Here is a 15,244-nt window from a genome sequence, read left to right as displayed (position 1 = left end):
CCTTTGAGTTACTTTAAAACTCCATCCTCCTCTCTCACAAAAGGCAGGCACCTCAGGAGAATTTCTGGGAATAAGGTCCATAAATTCAACCAGTCGTTTCTTCCTGACAGTACTTCTTATGATTTCCTTATTGTGCAATACGTCTCTCAAAAAGAAATGTTGGGACATATGACTGACCGAGTAATCAAGGAACTTAGCCACAAGTTTTGGCTAATTTAATTGATGCAACTTGGTCCTCTTCTATTTCTTCTCCTTTTCCTGTCTTGTGTTTCATCTCAAGAGAGGCAAATCTGGATGTCATAAGCTAAAAAGAATCTCTGTAACTACTCACCCCATCTTTTGAACCCCCTTCTCTCATATCTCATTAGTGTCACTTCTGTTTGACTCATTATTCACTTCCCTGCCCATGTTCCCCGGAAATGTTCCCTCTGAAATGTGCATTCTTCTTTCTGCTTCTGTGGTTTCATCATGTCCATATAGCCCATCTTCCAGCAACATCTATAGGCCCCGATCCATACCTGAAAGAAACTGCCCTTCACCAGTTTTGCTCTTATTCAACCTTATGGCTATTAAGGTGTGTCTTGTTAAGATGCAGTTTCCTGGGCCTCTGGCAAATCAAAAACTGTCAGCAAGTCTTGGGATTCTTCATTTTACAAGCATTCTGGGTGATTATGATGCATACTAAACCTTAGGAAGTAAACATATGTATATAAACTTTGGTCCTCTCAATTCTTCATTTTTTGGCTCCTTCCTTTCTCCCTTCCTTTTTTCCTTCTTTGGAACTTAATATAATACAGTGCACTCACTTCCTGGTTTTCAGTCTTCTTCCCTTTACTCTTTCTTCATCCCTTCCTTCTCACCCTCCCTCCGTCTCTGTCTCTCTCTCCTATCCTGCCCTGCTTTGGTCTGGAATTTAAGTATATCATGGCAGTATGCTGAGCATTACAAGTATCTGATACTCTTTACCAAAAAGAGGGGAGGGGAGGGGAGGGGAAAGGAAGGGAAAGGAGGGAAGGGAGGGGAAGGGGGCAGAGAGGAGGGGAGGGGAGAAGGGGATACCAAGCTGGGCCAGAGCTGCTGGGCTGAAATCTCCCTTGAGCTCTGGACACGTAGACTACAAACTACAGAATGGTAAAGAGCCAGGAAACCCAAAAGCAAGCACAGCTGGGATCCATAAAGCCCCCCCTCTTTGATTTGGGGAGAGGCATTTAAACAGCCGACCTATTGCTCCAGCGTTCCTTGTCCATCATATGGAACGTGTGATAAATAGATATTTAAAAGCCGACATTGTCCTGCCCTCCCTTATTCTTTACCACAATTTCACTAATTATTTTTCAAGAAAGTTTCCATCCGATGGGCCTTATAGAAAAAGGCTTAATTCTTCCATATGCTTTTAGAGTTCTGTGTTAGTAGAATAGGAAAAAAAAAATCTCTTCAAAACCTGTTGCCTGCAGAAGTGAGTAATACACACAGCCTGTGGTTCTTGTTTTATTAAACACAAAGAGCTAAAAGAAAACTGTTTAGAAATTCACTATTTTTTATTGTAGTCACAGTTACTGAAGAATTGCATGTTAATGAAATTATGGCTATAAAAGTCTGTTTAAACCAAACGTATTCCCAGAGTCTGTAATTTAAAGGAAATTTTTTTGTTAAGTAATAATTTCTTTTTGCTATGCAAATATACATTAAGTTTGGTTAAACATCCTTTTTCCTTAAAGTGGAGGCATTTCAGTCTGAGTGTTTTGCTTTAAATGTTGGGAAAAGCAGGAACTCTATACCCCTGTTTACTTCGCATAAAAAATGCTTATTTTATGTAAGTTAACTGGTTAGTAGAATTGTCTCAGATGACTAGGCTTTGTATCCAGGAATGAGAAAAGTTCTTTCACTTGAAAAAAAGATCCATTTTATCATCCTCGGTTGGCTTTTTAAAATAACAAATTCTGTTTTATTTGCAAAAGTTCACAAAGAGACCTATTTGATTTGCTGAATTTAAATCACTTATAGACAGATAGCTTTCCTAGAGATAGGAAGGGGAGGGGGAGTAACAGCAGCGGCCACTGAGAATCATTTTCCAAATACCGCCTTGAAGTCTGGACTTCACATCAAGATCTGGCGGACACAGTCCTGAAATCGTCAGCTCTCTGAAATAACCACAGCCCCGCTGTCAGTCAGAGCTTTTGCCATTGAATTAATGCACATTTCTCCCTTACACAGCAATCTCCCTTGAATTCTTATTCTTCTCGCTTAACTTTTATAATCACTTGATTAATTGACACCTATACCTCCCTCTGATGTACAAATTCACAACAGGAACTATCAGTCAAGAGACCCAGGCTGGGAGGGGAAAAAGAAAAGTAAAGAAAACGAAGTGAGGGAGAGAAAGCGTAGACCCCCCCCCCCCCAATGGCTTCAATATGCCCATCCCGTCTGATAAACATCTCTTTCATATTAAATATTGGCTGGAAGTACTTTTACATAAAGGAGAAAGAAGACCTTTTTTTATGGCTTTGAAAGGTGAGCACAAGATCAAAGGAGCCAGGATCTGAGTTTCTTGACTGGAATTCCACTAACAGATGGAAAACCCATTTAAAAAAAAAAAAAAGTCAAATCTATTCACAAATAAAAATAAGCCACTAGGTTTTAAGAGCTCTGGCTTGTGTTCTTTGGAACATTAGGAACCAATTAAATGGCTCTCCCCTTCTTGTTGATCCTAACTAATATGGTCTTTTCCCTTCTCTGATTATCCCAGCTTCATGTCCCTGTGGCAGGAGTCTGCTCTTTCATTGCTGTTAAACCTCTGTCTCCACGGCACAGAAGAATTGGTAAAAAAAAAAAAAAAAAAAAAAAAAAAAAAAAAAAAAAAAGCCTGCATTTTATCATGCTGGGGTACGGGTGTGGGGATAGCTAAGCATCTATCTTCTATCCTGTAGTATTTTCTTTTGCCCCCAAAAGACAGTTGACAGTTGCTTAATGGCTGGATGCGTTTGTATCTTGAATCACAATGTCCAACCATTGACAATGATTCTGTTTTTCATTTGCTTAAACTTTTCACCTCCCTCTTCGGCTTATCATGGAACATATTCTTCATGTTCTGCTTTTAGTTTTCCTTTTTTAGGCTTGTGCACGTGGTGCAGTTCTGAGAGGATAGAGAGGTAGGCTTAGTGCCCTATTGTGAAATATGGACTGTAACATGACATCAGTCCTTCCAGTTACCGTCTGAGAATACACCACTCAGCGGGTCTGCTTCCCGTCTGCCCACCAAGACCACAGTCCCAACACAGGGTACGATGTCTCATGTCCGCACGCCAACAGATCTACGTATCTGCTCCCGGTTGTATCCCTAGGAGCTGGGTGCCTATTACACATTGGAAAGAGCTACCAGTTAAGTGCAGAAAACCACAAGTCACATGGTTCTTCACTTGTACAATACGCAGACATGACCATCCTTGTACATTTTGCCATAGAAAACAAATGGGGAAAGAGAAGGAGCTTGGACCGGTGCCCTAGTAAATCTCTCCAGAGTGACTAAGACGACTCTGGAGGCTCAGAGCGCTTAGGTAGGAGCGGACAACGACCTCATAGACTTTTCGGACCTTTCCGTTCCCTGCAAATCCCAATCAGTGAGTTCAAAGTTCAGTCATGTGTCTTGTTAATGTCAGATAATTGTGCCAGGAAATGACGGGGGACATATTATCTCAAAGTTGAAAAATAGCTTTCATCTTCTATCCACAATAACCCCAAAGCTTAGCTTCACTATCCTAGTGGCTCATCAGGAAACACTTTTTCCTTAATAAACCCCTGCACCGTTCTGCTCAGACCTGCCGAATGCCTTCCACCCCTACTGCACAGGACCTCGCCGTTCCCTTCGAAGTCAACCACAGGATTAAATTATGTACCTTCGGGGACAGTTGATTGGCCGTCTGCCTTGCCGTCTGCACAATAGTACTGCTGTTTATGCTTTTCTAGGAAACAGAAAGGAGTAGTTGCCTTTCTAGAAGCTGTCTAGTGACCGGGCATCACCAGATCCATCCAGGTGGTCTAGTAGAGGTCATTCACATTTGAGTGGTGACAAAGTGTAATGGGAGGGAAAAGTCAGGCAAGGGAAAAGGGAAACCTGATTTTGGCCAAACGTCCTTATTAAAGACAGCACCCAATCTCTAAGCCTCGGTGTTCTCAACTATTAAAGGAAGAGCAGAAAATTGACATTCACGGAGTAGCTACAATATTCCATGCATTTCGGAGACCTTTTAAATTTTTATTCACACAAAACCCTTCCAAAGGCAGACTTTCTCTCCCCATGTTTTACATGAGGAAATTGGAGCTCAGAAAAGTTAATTAATTTGCCCAGGGTCACAAAGCAAAGAAGAGGCGGACCTCCGATTTGAATCTATGTCTAACTAGCTTCGGAGCTGCTGCCTCCCCTGAAACTACACTTATGAGAGCATCATGCTTGGCGCATATTTAGTGCTCTGTTCCCTTCCGAAGTCCCATCTAGCTTTAAAATGCAGATCCTATTATAGATTCCAAGCTTCGGGCCCATTCATTTATGCAACTCACATAGCTCACTGCATACAGAGTCCAACACTATCTGCTTAATTCTCCCTTTTTAATTCCTACCAGGCTACTCTCTCATAATATCTTCATGTCTTTCAGGCTAAACTTCTTGCTACCCCTCTTACTCCAATGTTCCCATGTCCCCATCTTTGATGGCTATCGGTTTATGCTCCACCACCCAATACCATTTGTCAAGTTACGACCCTTTTCTGTGTGCTAAGAGCTCTTGAAATCCCAGCCTTCATTAGAGGTCTTCTCAGAAAAAGTTAAAATAAGCATAGTAATTCCCTGAACCCTCACTGACTTAGTTGACAACTGATTTGCATTAAACAAATTGTACTCTACGTAAAGAGTATGGTGTATATTTTATACAAGGTGTAAAGAGTATACTGTATATTTCATATGTATAATACATACCACATATGACAACATATATAACATATCCCAAATACAAAATAATATCTAAAATACATAATATATATTATACTATGTATATATAGCCTCTGGATAAGTGTGAAAACATACACACACACACACACACGCACTTCATAAGAATAACAAATAATTTTCAATAATGGTGCAGTCCAAGTCATATTTAGAAAAGCAGTATTTTCCTAAAGGAAATAAATCTGCAAAGATCCAACTCTGCCCACAATGAAGTCAACCTTTTATAGGAATAGCAGAGGATTTTTTGTTCCTGGCAACCGCATGTTCTCCCTCCGTTCCAACCCAAAATAAGGCATTTGTGGTGGTCTTCCCAAAACAAAGAAATATTTCCCCCACCCCCACCCCCATAAAACAAAGAACTGCCGGAACTTTGAGCTGACTATGTTTTAGTTAGAAATCAAGCTCCAAAAGTAGGGGATCCCCTTCCCTCAGCACCCTTTCAGCAAGAAATAATTTCGGTCAAGCACTTGGCCTGAGGAGAGGCAATGAGGACGCAGACGCCTTCCCTCTCAGGTAGAAAATCCTGGAGGTCATGACCTTTGCTCCCCGTTTACAATTATTCTCACACCAAAACATCAAGTTCTCCACAATTTTTGTACTTCAATTTTTTTCCAGACCCACAGAATGTGTGAGAAAGATAACTTTCTCAAACTTGACCTGAGTTACATTGCCGTGCTATTTTTGGTTTTGTGTTTGAACAATTTTACTTTGAAGCGCACCCCTTATTAGAATGTGGGTTAAAAGAATTGGCAGGTGCAGGAGCAGGCAGTAAAGGAATACATCAGGTAGGATGGACAAGAACTCCGACAACTCCCTCTGTACTTTCCACAAACTAAAATTTCCCAAAAGTTGTCTACTCTCCGTTATTTTTGCTTACTGTTTAAGGATTCCGTATCTGTTGCCTTAAGGTAGTAACGGGGTAGACTCCTAAGATTATCATTGTTCCCGTCCCATCCTGAGCCAAAGAAAGGAAAAGAAAAGAAAACCAAGGAAAACAAAGGAAATCTGGGACCTGTCACTCTTTCTCTCTCCTCATCAGCTTTTTCTCTTACTCACTTCCTCTTCTTGCTCACCAGGGACCGCAGTCCAAACCCTGCCCACAGGGACTGGTCATGGACTAAAAGAAAGCACCTCAGCACTATGCCCATCGGCTCAGTACTAGAGTCTCATTAAGGTTTTAGACTGACTTATAAAAGCCAGACACTGTTTTTAGTGTTAGGCCTCTTATTTCCGGGGTGAAAAACTGCTCCATCACACGGGAGAATGAACCTCGTCCTAGACAGACCCTCAAAGCTTCCACAAAGCTCCTTGGCTGCAAGGCCTCAATCCCAACTTTCTCATCCCCACCTCTGTTCTCTCAGGGGCAAACTGTGGGGAAATACAGCTCCAAAGTAGAAAATTGGGTCACATCAAAATCCTACGGGTAGAAGATGTTGGCGGGGCAGCTGATTCTCTGGATATTTCCCAGTTTCGGATGAGTTACACATCAGGGAAAAAGTTATTCGGGAGTGTGACCAGTAACGTCCTACTAGAAGAGAACTCCAGCACTCTTTCTACCCCACACTTCTCTTTGCACCAATACCCTGATGGGGGGGGGGTGGCATTAAGATAATTAATGCCTTGGTCCAGGGACAAAGGAAGAAGCAAGAAGAACTTCAGGAATACCCGAGCTCTCAGTCACAGGAAAATCCTATTTGGGGTCGGCTGGTAGAAAGCAGTTCCTGAGAAAAGTGTTGTCCATCTTAAATAAATGGTGAGGCTGTGGAACCCACCTCAGAGAAAAATCTTTCCTCCAAGAGAACAGTTATAGTGACTTGTTGGTTTAAGCATTTATGAAGAGACATAGAAAAGCTAAAGAAACAGCTAATTTAATTAAAGGGTGGTTCTGGAAACTGACCCAGGCAAAGGGCAGGAGCTACAGAAATGGAAAATACAAACTTGGTTGTAGGGGCAGGGTAGCCTTCAAAAGAGCCGATAGTACATCTCTCATGGCCTGTAGGAAAGTAAAGAGGCAAAGTTGATGTCATCGATAAGAATTTTGTGAGATCAGGGGCACCTGGGTGGCTCAGTGGGTTAAACGTCTGCCTTCGGCTCAGGTCATGATCCCAGGGTCCTGGGATGGAGCCCTGAGTCAGGCTCCCTGGTCAGCGGGGAGTCTGCTTTTCCCTCTCCCTCTGCCCCTCCCCACCCCACTCATGGTCTCTCTCTCGCTTGAGTAAACAAATAAAATCTTTAATTAAAAAAGAAAAAGAATTTTGTGAGATCAGATGAAAAATGCCTACCCCAAGGGTCTCCAGAGATCCTCAGAAGGATCTATGTGACCTCTTTTCAGAGGGTGATGACTTGGAGGACTGAATCCTGCTCTTGGGAGAATATTCTGCTGGCCTCGGGCCAATTCTGAGGTCACTTTGTCAGACCAACAGTTATTTAGAGAAGGAACCAATTAAAAGGAAAGTCTTAGGGGTGAAAGATTCCCCCCACCTTCCTCGAGCATGTGGAGGCAGATAACCTGAATGTCTTGGCCCAGATCTCTCTCATCAGGCTGAATTTGTTGAGGTAAGAGTGGATTCCAAGGTAAGCAGGTACCTGGATGGATTTTACAAATTGGTAAATACCCTTCATCTGTTCTTGGCTGAAGTGGAGGGAAGAGATTGAGCTCCCAGAGGCCACCGTACGTGACCAGCAGGAACTCCTTCGGGTTTGGCAGAAAATTGTGGGAAGTGCTTACTGAACTACATGCTTTCCTTAAGAGTTCTAAAAAATGCCTTAAACTCAGATTCCTAAGAATCCAGCTGTGGTAGGGAGTACTCTCACGTGGGGGGCAGGCAGAAGGGAAGCAGCATAAATTTTATATTACAAACTAGTTTAATGCATGGGATAATCATAAAATAACTTCAGATGTTTCCAAGTTGGCATTTACAGTGCAGATGATTCCTAGCTTATCAATAATTGCTGTCAATATGCCGAATTTACTTTCTCTATTTCTCCGCACTATAGCTATACGTATTCTCTTACTGAGCCGATGCTTACTACCTAACCTACTGAATTTTCGCTTATCTAAATTTTCTGCTATCTCCAGTGGAATCAGTCCACAGTTCTTACAGAAGGCAAGGTAACTATGTGAAACTGAATGATACAAAATGGTTTGTTCTAACATCGACTCGTCACGTGACCTTGGGACGATGACTAGAACCAGAGTGGAACTGATAATAGTTCCTGCCCCGTAGAGCTGCTGTGAGGATTAACTGCCGTGACAAGTCTGTGACACTAAGTGGCCCATAAGAGCTGATCAGTGAATGGTGTTTCCTTCCGAGATGTCCGGGTGCTAGACCCTTTTGAGACTCTTCTGTTTCCCACTTGGCATCACATTGGGCTGCCACTGGATGGATGTGTTATCTGACCTCAAGTCCCTTTACCCACTTCTCCATCCTCAGACCTAGAAATATGCTTTTTATTCCTCCCCTGAAACTTAGAGTTCTTCTTACAATTTCTTCAAACCTTTGCTCCACACCATTGCACTGAATGCCATTTCCCCATGTTCCTTCTGGCCCCACTTCGTACCTCTCACCCTCCTCTGCGGGCTGCACTTTCTAACTCAGTCATTTTCCCCATCCTTTTTTTAAGGTTTCACAGCCTTTGTCCAGGAATAGTCTGCCCTGCATTACATTTACCTGTTACACCTTCAGTAGGCTTCTCTGCAGTCTAGCTACCCGGGTTAGTCCAGCTCTTGAGAGATTTAAAAAATAAATACATAAAAATAACAAAGTAAAAGAAAAAAGATGGCATAGACATTCAGGAGAAGCTAATAAATGTGCCACGTGGTTGGGAAAGCCTACATATTGGGAACTCGATGCAGAGATCATGGAGAACCAAGAAATTGTCTTCATTCTCTACCTCAGGTTCTTATCCAATTTGAGCAACATAAAACAGCACTTTTTGAGTTCTTAGTAGGTGTCAGTCACAGTGTTTTATATAGGTTATCTCATTTCATCTTGAAAGATTTTATCTGTAAGTAATCTCTACACCCCGTAGGACTTGAACGCACAGCCCCAAGATCAAGAGTTGCATGCACGCTCTGCCAACTGAGCCAGCCAGGGGCCGCCTATCGCATTTCATTCTATTTTTGTAAGTGGACACATTTATTATCCACATCCTCATTTTATGGATGATGAAACTGAAGCGTAGAAAGATATTCAAGGTCGCAAAGCCAGGGAGTAAATCAGACATTCCGGCTCCAGGGCTCACTGCTCTACACGAAGGGGTTTAAGTCTACTTCGGTTTTTAGGCTAAGAGAAAGTAACCAATTCAGTCCAACCCATTTTTCTAAGACTTTGGACCCTGATTCTCTTCCTGATGCATTTGATAAGCCTTGAAGAAAGGATCTGACAAAGCTAAAAATGTTAACACACTGCTCTCGGAGCACCAGAATTTTCTAAAATTCTCTATTTTGTAATAATAATAATAGTAATAGCTGCTATTGACATCACTATGTGATGGTGCTACATTAGGAATTTTCCTTATTTCATTTAATTCTTAAAATGACCCTTCCAAGTACTTATTACCTTCCCCATTTTATAACTGAGAAAACTGAGGCTTAAAATAATTAAGCGACTAAGTAGTGAGACAGGATTTAGTTGAGGTCTCCCAGGTTCCAAAGCCCTTGTTCTTTCCAGGATACTGTCTTTCACTTGTTTTCTTTACTTTTAGAAAAAGCATGCACAGTGATCTTCCCGCCTGTAGTCTCTGACCTTTGACCATCTTTAATTCTGCATGAAAAGATTAAAATGATAAAGAGATTAAATGATTCAAGTAATCAATTTCTGGTTATCTCAAGTTGCCAAACAAAGCTAACTTATCCTATGAGCCAAGGCCTTTCACCAAGAAAAGGAATAAAACAAACACATTATTTTATCTTTCGTTATGTGGTTTGCGACTCCCAGTGAAAGGAACTCGGCTGTAAAATTAAGAAACGAAAACCAAATGGTTCACAATGAAGTTCTGGAATCTATTCTCTTTAACAGGTGAGGGAAATGGAAAAAACAAAAAACTGGACTAAGTAACTAAATGAATATTGGAATGATCATATTCCATGGAAAGAATACGAGGGCATGGGTGGCAATCCCAGTTCTGCACAAGCCATGCATTTTTTAATCAGTCACTTTATTTCTTTGAGATACAGCTTCCTCATCTGTAAAATGGGGCCTGTATCTGCCTTGCTTAACCCAATAGATTGATGGAAGAATTAAAATAAGAGAAAGTACATCAGTGTTGTATAATTTATAAAATCTATTTAATTACATTGTTCTGTCATCCTCATTGCCTTTGGAGTCAAATGGGTTAGGGCTTAAGTCCTAATTCAGTCCCTGACTATACCTGGTATGTCAGATCAGGTCACCTAACTTCTCTGTCTTTCCACTTACCATTTATAAAATGGATGTAGTGAATATTTGCTAATTGCCTACCCCAGAATCTAATCCCCACCTCTGTCACCCTAACATTATCCATAGTTCTCATTCATAAGTATACCCCTGCCCCATGGATTTCAAATAGAGGAGGTCACCTGACTCCACCTTCAGTTTGAATCCTTAAAGGGTGAGTCTTGGTTGGATTAAGGAAATCAAGGACTAAGGCCACCTTGCCATAGTGATTGATTTACAATTATCATAATCTGATAACCAAAGAGACTGATTCAGAAGCAAGCAAATTTATGACTCCACTATGACTAATGAGAGGCATTGGAGGTTTGCAGGTAAACTGGGCTTTGAGAAAGAAGCTTCCTAGCTCTTTGAGATAGTACCTAAAACAAAACATTACATTTCTACTTTTGTCCATGACAGAGTAACGATACCCCAGACTAGTCTTCCTGCAGTAAACAACTACAAAACTGGACAAAATATATAAAACAACCATTTCTAGACAACACACAATTGGCACAGGATTGTGACACCTAATAGAAGAAAACAAATGAGTTGAATCCTATGATTATCCCAGCTTCCCGTAGCGAGGTATTTACCAGACATTGACAAAAGGAGGAAGAATCCAAGCCCAGCACAGTGGTCTTAATAAGCTGAGGACACAGAGACCAGAGTTCAGGGAGGCAAAACTGGCTAGAATTTTTTTTTTTTTTAAACTGGCTAGAATTTTTATGGAGCACCAGAAAGACTGCACGGACAGGTGCATAGATAAACTGCTCCATAAATCTGCATGGGGATTGCCTTGAGTGTCTGACCAAATAATAAGCTGTACATTAAAAGCCTGAGACAACACAAGAGTAACTAGTAGGGAAAGAACATTTATGTGAAGCTGTAAGCTGAACAACTACTAGAACCTTCACAGAGTTAGAAAACACTTCAATCTGATCAGCCAAAATGGAGAAACCTCACTGAACACTCAAGACATTCATTAGAATCTGCAGAAGGCTACACCTTAAGAATAGGGCTTAGCCCTGGAGCAAAGACTACCTTAGACCCGCTCTAACAGAGCTTTAAAAATGCCTTGAAAGGACAAAAACTATCTAGAAGTAAATTAATTACCTTCCAGAATAAAATCCAACACAGATTAAAGGAAGGCAACCATGAGAGACTATGGACTCTGAGAAACAAACTGAGGGCTTCAGAGGCGAGGGAGGTGGGGGAATGGGAGAGGCTGGTGATGGGTGGTAAGGAGGGCACGTATTGCATGGTGCACTGGGTGTTATACGCAGCTAATGAATCATCGAACTTTACATCAGAAACCAGGGATGTACTGTATGGTGACTAACGTAATACAATAAAAAATATTATTATAAAAAAAATAATAAAATTTAAATAAAAAAATAAAGGAAGGCAACAGATGCTAGACGCTCAACAAGGCAATCACCACAATGTCCAGAATCCAATAAAAATTATACACGCTCAATGTCATTAGAAATTAGGTAAATGCAAATTGAAACTTCGGTGAGACACTAATCCACACCCAACTAGAATGGCCCTAATACAAAAATATGGGAAATAACAAGGGCAAGGATAATTAGAAATTCCCACAAATGGAAATATGAAGTGGTACAGCCACTGTGGAAAAACAGTTCAGTGGTTTTTCAATGAATTAAACACAGAATGACTCTATGACCTAGCAATCCCATTCTGAGACACATCAAACAAAACTTGTACATGATGCCCATAGCGACACTATTCACAAGAGCCAAAAGGTGAAAACAACCCAAATGTGCACCAATCAACGGAACATGGACAAACGAAGGTGGTATGTCCATTCAACGGAACATTATTCAGCCACAGGAAGGAATGACGTACTGATACGTGCATGCTATGACACGAAAACTTGAAAATGTTGTTTTAAGCCAGACACAAAAGATCACATACTGTATGGTTCCATTTATATGGAATATTCAGAATAAGCAAATCCATAGAGACAGAAAGCAGATTAGTGGTGGCCAGGGGGTGGGGAAAGGAGGAAAGCAGGAATGACGGCTTAATGGGTAGATATTCCCTTTTGGGGTGAAAAAAATTGTTCTGACACTAGATAGAGGTGACGGTTGCACAATACTGTGAATATACTTACTACTACTGAATTATACACTTTAAAATAGTTAAAATGGCAAATTGCATGTTATGTATGTTTTACCACAATTGTTAAAAATTATGATTATATGTGTTAAGAAGTAGGAAAATTCTTGCGGTTCCCCCCCTCTTCTGTTTAGAACTTGTACTAGAAAACAGGGAGAAAAATCAGACAATAAAAACAAATCTATGGATGAAAGAGATGATGGGATAAGCAGAAAGGGACTTCCTTCTTATTATTATTTTAAGTAGGCTCCATACCCACTGTGGAGCCCAACGTGGGGCTTAAACTTAACAACCCTGAGATCAAGACCTAAGCTGAGATCAAGAATCAGATGCTTAACCGACTGAGCCACCCAGGTGCCTCCAGAAAAGGACTTTAAAACAGTGATTATAACTACGTTAAAGTATTGTATTAGTTATGTGTTGCTGTGTAACAAATTAGCCCAAAATTTAGCAGTGTAAATAGCAAACGCATTATCTCATATTTTCCAAGAATCAGAAATTCAGGTGTACACTAGTTGGTGCTTCCGACTGAGAACCTAATGATCCCTTATGCAATTAATACGATACATTTGGCAGTAAATATAAAAGCAACAAAATATAAAGGGCAGTAAAACTCAACACGGTCAATACAGAAGTAAAATGGCAAATGCGGCAGTAAATATGAAAAGACCTCTTCTGCTTTTTTAATTTCTTTAAAAGATGATTGGAAGACTTCTTCTGGTTGTGACAGACTTATCCCCTCCCCTCTGTGGAAAACAACTATACAACTTAAATAGGAATATAGCGCTGAGACCTTTACCCCAAGACAAAAACCTAGAAGAGTCAGACAAAGAAAGCAGGAAGCTCGTGTGCCACCCCTACAGGAGACACAAAAGTCACTAGGTAAGGCTTCCCGGGTTATGTCACCTGCTGGAATAATCTCAGGAGAAAAGCAATAGGGTTCACATAAAGAACTCAGATGAGACCCATCTTAGCACACACCGGGGAAAAAATGAAGGTCACACGAAATAGCGTTGACACATGCATTTATTTTTAGGCTTGTTTGAAAATCAAAAAATCTCTATTAGATCACTGAGAAAAAAGTGAAATATCTGTCCCTATGGAGTTGAACAGCGAGCGAAATTCTAAAATTCCCCGTTTAGCAGCTTTTCCATGGCATCAAACCGATCCCCTTCCAGCCAGTTGGGATGCTCCCAGCCACTGATAACCAAGAGCCATTTGAGAGCTGTGGGAAGTCTCTCCAGACAACTTTCTTAGACGATGTCACTAAGCTTCTTGTTTCCATGAGCACCAAAGTATTTGTTTTAAAAAGATTTCCTATGACCTCACATGTTTTTAAATTGGGGGCTTTTTATGTCTTATTTAGAAAGTCAGCACAGCCCATGTCAGAGCAAAGCAACGTGATACGACAGAATAACGGGGTGCGAAGCTCGCCCTGCTCGTGCTGGGGACCAGAAAATGGCAGAAGCATGTGGTCGCCATGAAGGTGGAACAAGGGAGGTGCACGGAGGTGAGCGTGGGGATCTTAAGAGAGAATAACGGTCCCATAAACCAAGTGAAACAAATTAAGATGGGAAAATTCAGGGAGGCTAGATGGTGACAGCATCAATTAAGGGTTAAACCTCTTCTGCCCTTTGGGGGTCAATGTGGTTGAAACCTCCTGCCGTCTTTGGGAGTTCAGACGTCTTTGCTAGCCCTCTCCTGCACTGATTCCCAGCCCCTGCCCACAATGCAATCACCTGGGAAGCTTTAGAAACTACTCAGTCCTGGGACTCGTTCCCAGAAATTCTGACTGAATGGCGCTAGGGTGAGCCTGGGATCCGCTTACGGTACCGGCCCGTGCTGATTCTCACGTGCAGCAAAGCTTGAGAACAAGGTCTCTACTGCTTTGTGACAGAAAGTGTGGTCTGAGGAGCTCGTTAGAAATGCAAACCACAGGCAACATCTGAATCTCCACTCTACTAAAACCCCCCATGTGCCTCAAATGCAAACTCCATGTGAGACATTGCTGGCTTTTCCCGATTCCCCCTTCCATTCTTCAGAGCAGGAGTGCTCACCCTGGGCTTTACATTAGAATCGTCTGGAAAGCCTTTTAAAAAAATATTGCTGCGTGGGTCCTCTCTCCAGAGATTCTGATAGAGTGTGGCCCAGGCATGGGTTTTGTTTTTTGGTTTTTGGTTTTTGTTTTCAACAAACAAAACAACAACAACCACCACCTCCCCAGGGGATCTTAATATAAACTCAGGGCTGAGAACCATTGCTATAGAGATTTTTTTCTTCTTTTAATTTAACAGCCTTTGGTGTAATGACAATTTCTGTTAAAAATTTAGGTTGCCTGGAAGAGGTCATACTTCAGCTATTTTTCACCATCGGCAATCAAACATTAATGTGCAAAGGCAACCACTGTGTTGCTTCTTAAAAATGCAGATTCCCTGTGCCTCAACTTCAGAGAGTTTCCTTTGGTAAGTTGGGAACGGGGCCCAGAATCTGCAGTTTCTACAAGCCGTGGTTGGAATTCTGTGTGTGCTCTTTGCATCGTAGTTTGAAAACCACTGCTTTAGTGTTGGCAGAAGAATCAGAGAGTAGACTTTGATGGGGATAAGGAGAGAAAGGGGAGCATGTGAGCGCCCAGAGTACAGGGTGAGGAAGCAGAAAGAAGTAATGCAGGCAAAGCCAAAGAT

General features: G+C 41.5%; 1 long non-coding RNA gene across 1 annotated transcript in view; it reads left to right on the top strand.

The window, feature by feature from the left end:
- Positions 1 to 15,015, top strand: part of LOC123803381 (uncharacterized) — a 38,177-nt gene extending 23,162 nt beyond the window's left edge. Inside the window, exons 2-3 of the long non-coding RNA XR_006782867.2 lie at positions 13,930 to 14,073; positions 14,894 to 15,015. This is a non-coding gene — a long non-coding RNA (uncharacterized LOC123803381). The remainder of the gene's footprint in view (positions 1 to 13,929; positions 14,074 to 14,893) is intronic.
- The last annotated feature ends 229 nt before the right edge of the window (positions 15,016 to 15,244 follow it).

This window comes from Ursus americanus, chromosome 18 (assembly GCF_024610735.1).
Source record: "Ursus americanus isolate L20-20 chromosome 18, mUrsAme1.1.p, whole genome shotgun sequence".
Lineage (NCBI taxonomy): Eukaryota > Metazoa > Chordata > Mammalia > Carnivora > Ursidae > Ursus > Ursus americanus.
Note: the sequence above shows the minus strand (reverse complement) of the source record. Positions and strands in the feature narration are given on the sequence as shown.